Source organism: Chrysemys picta, unplaced genomic scaffold (genome assembly GCF_011386835.1).
Source record: "Chrysemys picta bellii isolate R12L10 unplaced genomic scaffold, ASM1138683v2 scaf3091, whole genome shotgun sequence".
NCBI lineage: Eukaryota > Metazoa > Chordata > Testudines > Emydidae > Chrysemys > Chrysemys picta.
This window is the reverse complement of record NW_027055793.1, coordinates 1-6,915: the sequence shown is the minus strand read 5'-3', so window position 1 is coordinate 6,915 and position 6,915 is coordinate 1. Positions and strand designations below refer to the sequence as shown.

At 42.3% G+C, this 6,915-nt stretch overlaps 1 long non-coding RNA gene across 1 annotated transcript; it reads right to left on the bottom strand.

The window, feature by feature from the left end:
* Positions 1-2,503: 2,503 nt before the first annotated feature.
* LOC135980404 (uncharacterized) lies at positions 2,504-6,779 on the bottom strand. Its single transcript, XR_010597487.1, has 2 exons — positions 4,574-6,779; positions 2,504-3,616 (listed from the first exon to the last, which is right to left on the bottom strand). It is a non-coding gene; the product is annotated as an uncharacterized LOC135980404 (long non-coding RNA).
* Between the last annotated feature and the right edge of the window lie 136 nt (positions 6,780-6,915).

The window sequence follows — 6,915 nt, the reverse complement described above, 5'->3', positions numbered from 1 at the left end:
AGGTACCTTCTCCTCCAATGAGAACTCCCTCTCAAACTCCCGTTTGCCGCCGCTGCTCGCACCTGTACCGCTGGCTGGCTGGGCGGCCGCTTTTCTGGGCCCCTTAATCAGCCAGGCCCCGCCCCCTACTCAGGGCTCGGCGTCGTCCCAGCCCCCAGCCCCTGCCGGCCCCTACAAACAAACAAACACACACACAAGGACAGATGCAAATACAGGTACCTTCTCCTCCAATGAGAACTCCCTCTCAAACTCCCCTGTTTTCCGCCGCTGCTCGCAGCTGTACCGCTGCCTGGCTGGGCGGCCTCTTTTATGGGCCCCTTAATCAGCCAGGCCCCGCCCCCTACTCAGGGCTCGGCGTCGTCCCAGCCCCCAGCCCCTGCCGGCCCCTACAAACAAACACACACACACACACACACAAGGACAGATGCAAATACAGGTACCTTCTCCTCCAATGAGAACTCCCTCTCAAACTCCCCTGTTTGCCGCCGCTTCTCCCAGCTGTACCGCTGCCTGGCTGGGCGGCCGCTTTTATGGGCCCCTTAATCAGCCAGGCCCCGCCCCCTACTCAGGGCTCGGCGTCGTCCCAGCCCCCAGCCCCTGCCGGCCCCTACAAACAAACAAACACACACACGCACACACACAAGGACAGATGCAAATACAGGTACCTTCTCCTCCAATGAGAACTCCCTCTCAAACTCCCCTGTTTGCCGCAGCTGCTCGCAGCTGTACCGCTGCCTGGCTGGGCGGAAGCTTTTATGGGCCCCTTAATCAGCTAGGCCCCGCCCCCTACTCAGGGCTCGGCGTCGTCCCAGCCCCCAGCCCCTGCCGGCCCCTACAAACAAACACACACACAGTTGTGAGAGGCTACCGGTGTGGTGCTTCTGCTTTCTCCTGTTGATATCACTCGGCTGCGTGCGTGTGTTCCCTCTGTGTGCTGCCCCAGCTCTGCGCAGATAGCTGACACAGCAGACCCGACGAGAATCCCCAATAACCACAGAGTCTACTAAGATACAAAGGCCCCTCGGCCAGGCTTATTGCGACCCTGACACAATTTCAGTTCCCCGTAGATTACTTAGTCTACCGGGCATACTGCTAGAAAGTGCCGCTCGGCAATGGACTCAGCTCAGTGGCGGGACTTTCCACTGCCCCCTCAGCCGGACAAAGACACCACCCCAGGGACACATTCTTATACACAGGTACAAACAAGTTACACATCACTCTTGACGTATTGAGGTGCAACCCCTCTATGTAGCAAGGTACAACCCCTCTACGTAATAAGGTGCCGCCTCTCACCTTGTACCTGTTGGTTCGATCAAAACAACTTTATCCATCATTTTACCCTTTTGCCCCTGTCATTGGGATGGGTCGGCCTGTTCCATGTTATCTGTGGAATGTTCCGGTATAGTGTGTCTTGGTACCATGTTTATGCTGTAACTATGCAACATCAGCCCTTTCCTTGCCAACTTCTGTGAGCAGGGCCTGCCTCTTGCTCACAGCTTAACTTTGCTTCATATTATCAAAGTCTTGACCATTACTTTAGTTTGGTTCAGGCCTCATACTGGGCCTTCATTAGGCCTTTACTTACTACATTGCCTTCACTTACTACATTCCCCCACTTTTTGTCTTTTTAAGGGGAGGATGTTTACTCATCGTCCCGGAAAAGCATAATGCATGGACTGAAGATAACCCAGTGGGCTAAACACTTATATGGTTACCTTCTTTTATTATTCATACACTTATGCCCCATCCGTCTGTTTAGTCTGCACATTCCCTCGTACGACTGGCAGACAGATTTTATTATCTAATTATTTTTTAGTCCCTTATGGTGGGCCTGGGAATGTTAGGCCCGGGACCATGACTGAGGAATGTAGTATTATGATTGAGCTTTAGAGGCACTCCTAAATAATTAATATATATCAATTATATGGATATTGCATATATATTTGGAGTGTGTATGGGCATATATGTATAGTAGGTATGTGTACATATGACACTACCTTATATGCAAGCATAACCATGTTTTTCCTGTTCGGTGTTGTACTCTGGTACTTTTACTTTGGTAACACAGATAGAAACACACTCCTATTAGGGCAATTCTAGTTATCACTTGTCTTATCATTAGTAGTAGGCTGAGTGTTTTGAAATATTGGGATAGGGATTGTGATAGTATGTTCTACAGTGCTATGTATATGAGAAGTAAAACAGAAATTTGGAGTAGTGACACTACCACTGAGGCCTTTATATAGAAATATATCGTAATTAGTTACTACCCAGTACTGTCCATTCATGTTATAGGTTACCCTTACTGCTAGTTGTCACTCTCTGGTTAGCTTCACTGGGCAGGAAATAGAAGTGGTTAACGTCTCTGTTCCATTGGTTGCACGGCTCTGCGATACACCAGTAGTTGACATAGATCCAGTTGTTTTTTATGGATGCTGTCTTCCAGATAACCTACTGAATGGACAGTAACCAATTTATTAAACAGTGCTGTGTCAGGATGTAGTATTGGTACCCAGACACTGAACAAGATTGTTTTGAATAACATGTGCCTCAGTTAGGATGCAGTGTCACTGACCCAAATTATGACTGGTACTAACAGGCAATTTGTTTACCCAATTTGTAGTTACTATGTAACTTTTTGTTTGTTTACCACTTTGTTTTTTCTTTGCCTTCACGTTGTTTGCTGCCATTTGTTTGTTGATTTTTACCGGTGAGTTGGTTAAACCGTTTAGCAAGGCTATGCACATTGTACATGTTGTACAGCAATAATACAGCAGTACAATGATAATACAGTAGTACAGCAATAATACAGTTGTTTTTACATAGTAACCAAGTTGAAATTAAATGATGGATTATCCTGGTCCAGCTAGTGTTTTTTAGCTGATTGTTAACTTAATTTTCCATATATGGTAGATAGAGGTGTATTTAACCAGTCTCTTATTTATAAAGCACTTCATTTTTCTGTTCTTGATGCTTCGGGGTTTCTTCACTGTATACTGATATCACCTGGTGTCTTCAGGGTGTGATATTTTCTGGTGGTTTTGGTCTGTGGGATGCAACTTAAACAGCTAGTTAGTTAACATAATAAAGGGTTTTTGTTTGTTTTTGTTTTCAGTAACTCAAACTTAATACACAGTTTAACTTAGTTTGTTTACAATGTAATAAGAACAAGGTAATAGGGACCGAGCCTTTTATAACACAAGCTATACTTTTGCAATTGTTGTATAGACATTCATTTTCATTTGAAGTACATTACTAATATTTTTATACGAAATGTAATGTTTAACGGCTAAAATAAATGCTCACAATCTTCCATGAGAAGGTGTATTGCTTTCCCTTGCTGAACAATTTGTTTCAGCAAAGGAGTTAACAGAATTTTTACTAAGCTTTTTAGAGTTAATTTGCTTGTGATACCAATTTCACTTTTGTTAACTGTTTAGAAGCACAACTTTAACAACCACTGCTTCCCATTAACATAACATAACAAAAGAAAAGCATACAAAATTAAACTAACTATAAAATTAAACCAAAATAAATTTTAAATACAGTACTTTGAGGGTATTTGAGGGTATACTTTCATGATGCTTTGCTATGTTTGGGAGCCAAAGGTGGAAACCTGTTGAAAACATGGAAACCTGTTGAAATTGTTTGGTTAGCTTTATGCATAAATTGTTATTTTAAAACATTTTGGTTATGACATTCTATAACTATATTTAAAAGTGCAAACAAATTTATAAAAAGCCCAAAAAAGAAATTAACATTTTGTTAATATTATCTTTACCTTAATGTTGAAGGTTTCCCCTTACATTTTTTCTTTGAATAACAAATTAAAAAAAAAAATCTTAAAAAACAAAACAAAACTGTGATTGATAAGAAAATATTTTTTGTTTGCAATTGCATTATTTGTTGAGGCAGAAATATATGGAAATATATGTACATATATTTATAACTAAAACCTTTTTGAACTTTGCACAAAAAATGGGTGCTAATAATGATTATACCCCAACCATGATGTTAGAATAGTGTGGAACCACATATACATAAATTTTTTAAAGGGTATAAAATTGATTTTTGTTGCAACAAAATAAAAATAATAAAAAATAGTCACGTGACACACACAACATACAACACAAAACAACACACATGACATACAGGACAAACTTACAATTAACAACAAATGGCGCCAGAATTCTATTTATAACTATACAAAATAAGGCAAACAAAAATAAAAAATAAAAAGGGTTATGTTTGAATAAACAAATTATTACCTTATTTAAAACTTGTTACATAAATTGTTAAAAATATATTAATATTTGCCAAATGTATTGTATTAATTTGGAAACAAGGAATTTTGCATTACTTTCTATTTAACATTATTTTAAAACTCTGCTACATGGAAATAAAAAAGCCCATGTTTGAAATATTAATGAGTGGTTAGGATTAGAAGCAGAGTGTGCACTTCTGTTGCTTGGCAACCATATCTTCAAGAAAGTTAGGAATAATTCCAGCTGTTGCATTCCTGAAGGGTTAAAATACTTAATTTACTGGAATTTATTTAAAGTAAAGTTTTTACCTTGTTTTCTTTTTGTTTCTTGTTTTATTCTGTTTTCAATTGCTTTACCTTTTGGAGGTTTCTGTAAAAACTATAACTTTTAACTTTTAAAACAAAAAGAGAGCAGAATTGAGGAGAGGCGGGGGAGAGAGGGTGGGGTGAAGAGCAACCTAGGAAGGTAGTGAGACCTGAGCCAAGAGAGATTAACTCTATCAAGATATTTGAAAGTACAGGCAGCAGCAGCAAATTTAGCAAACTAAGAAAGCATATAAAGAACAAAACTTAACCGGTATGTAAAAATATTTGAGAAAGACAATTCTATTTTCAGATATGAGCGTGGAGTGTGGTTCCGTGGGTCAAAGCAGTTGGGAACCTGCACAGTTAGGAACCGCGCCCGTTTTTTATCCTGGCTTTGAGAGGAGAATGGGGGTAGTTACCTGCTCTTGTAAAACTTGAATTTGTTCCCCCAATGTCTGTTGCTTTTGAGTGCATGCCAGATGGATGGCGGGAGTGCCCTTTTTTGTTGCAGTTAACTGGTTTTGGGCAACTCCATGTGTTAATGCATTAATTCTAGGTGTTAACCCACTTAATTTTGGTTTTTTACTTTGAAATGCTTTTTTATTCACTCCCCTGCGATCGAGTCGCAGCTCCTGTCTCCTAATGTGCTCTGTGAACTGTTCCATATTTTCCTTCATCTAATTTACCAATTCTGTGAAAGTATTATGTGCTGCTCTTTCCCTCTGTGCACTTACTTGTCCCGTTCTGACAGGCACCAGTCTAGGTCTCAGTTTAAGTTTAACTGGAACCTGGCTTTTATCATAAGGTATTAGTTGCAATGCAGTGGACCCCGTTTCATCTTTTAATTTTACTAGGACCACCTTTTCCCACTTCTGTCCCCATTCTTCAGGCGCAGGGTAGCTACCTGAAGCCTGCTGTTTACTACCAATATTTATAACAGGGGACGGCACTTTTTGCTTCTGCAGGTTTTCTACAGCTGTTTCCAATTTTTTATTTTCTTGCTTTACTTGCTCGAGCATATCATGTGTTTGGCCCGCCTGTTGCTGTGCTAACAGAGCTTGGGCTTTCCAGTGCTCAACTGCCCGGGTTACCTCTTCTACTCCTCCTGTTTTTTCTGTGACTTGTTTGGCCAGCATTCCAACATGCTGTCTGAGCCGTCTCACTACCAGAGACATGAGTTGCAAAATTCTTGCTTTTTTACTCTTATTACTGTTTCTCAGAGCCTCGGTTTCTACCATCGCTCTACATAAGCCAGTCCATGTTTCCCCACTCTTTTTTTTAAATTCATATGGACCCCCCTTACTGGCAATCCAGCGGGTCCAACAATCATCAAACTCCGTGGGGATCATGAGGGAGGGGATAAGGGGGTTTCCTAGCTCGAGGTTTACTGCCATGTTAGATCGCGATTCCTACCACGGCAGTTTTGCTTACTCACCAGATCAGCGGTCGGGGTCACCAGTGTTGTGAGAGGCTACCGGTGTGGTGCTTCTGCTTTCTCCTGTTGATATCACTCGGCTGCGTGCGTGTGTTCCCTCTGTGTTCTGCCCCAGCTCTGCGCAGATAGCTGACACAGCAGACCCGACGAGAATCCCCAATAACCACAGAGTCTACTAAGATACAAAGGCCCCTCGGCCAGGCTTATTGCGACCCTGACACAATTTCAGTTCCCCGTAGATTACTTAGTCTACCGGGCATACTGCTAGAAAGTGCCGCTCGGCAATGGACTCAGCTCAGTGGCGGGACTTTCCACTGCCCCCTCAGCCGGACAAAGACACCACCCCAGGGACACATTCTTATACACAGGTACAAACAAGTTACACATCACTCTTGACGTATTGAGGTGCAACCCCTCTATGTAGCAAGGTACAACCCCTCTACGTAATAAGGTGCCGCCTCTCACCTTGTACCTGTTGGTTCGATCAAAACAACTTTATCCATCATTTTACCCTTTTGCCCCTGTCATTAGGATGGGTCGGCCTGTTCCATGTTATCTGTGGAATGTTCCGGTATAGTGTGTCTTGGTACCATGTTTATGCTGTAACTATGCAACATCAGCCCTTTCCTTGCCAACTTCTGTGAGCAGGGCCTGCCTCTTGCTCACAGCTTAACTTTGCTTCATATTAGCAAAGTCTTGACCATTACTTTAGTTTGGTTCAGGCCTCATACTGGGCCTTCATTAGGCCTTTACTTACTACATTGCCTTCACTTACTACAACACACACACACACACACACACACACACACACAAGGACAGATGCAAATACAGGTACCTTCTCCTCCAATGAGAACTCCCTCTCAAACTCCCCTGTTTGCCGCTGCTGCTCGCAGCTGTACCGCTGCCTGGC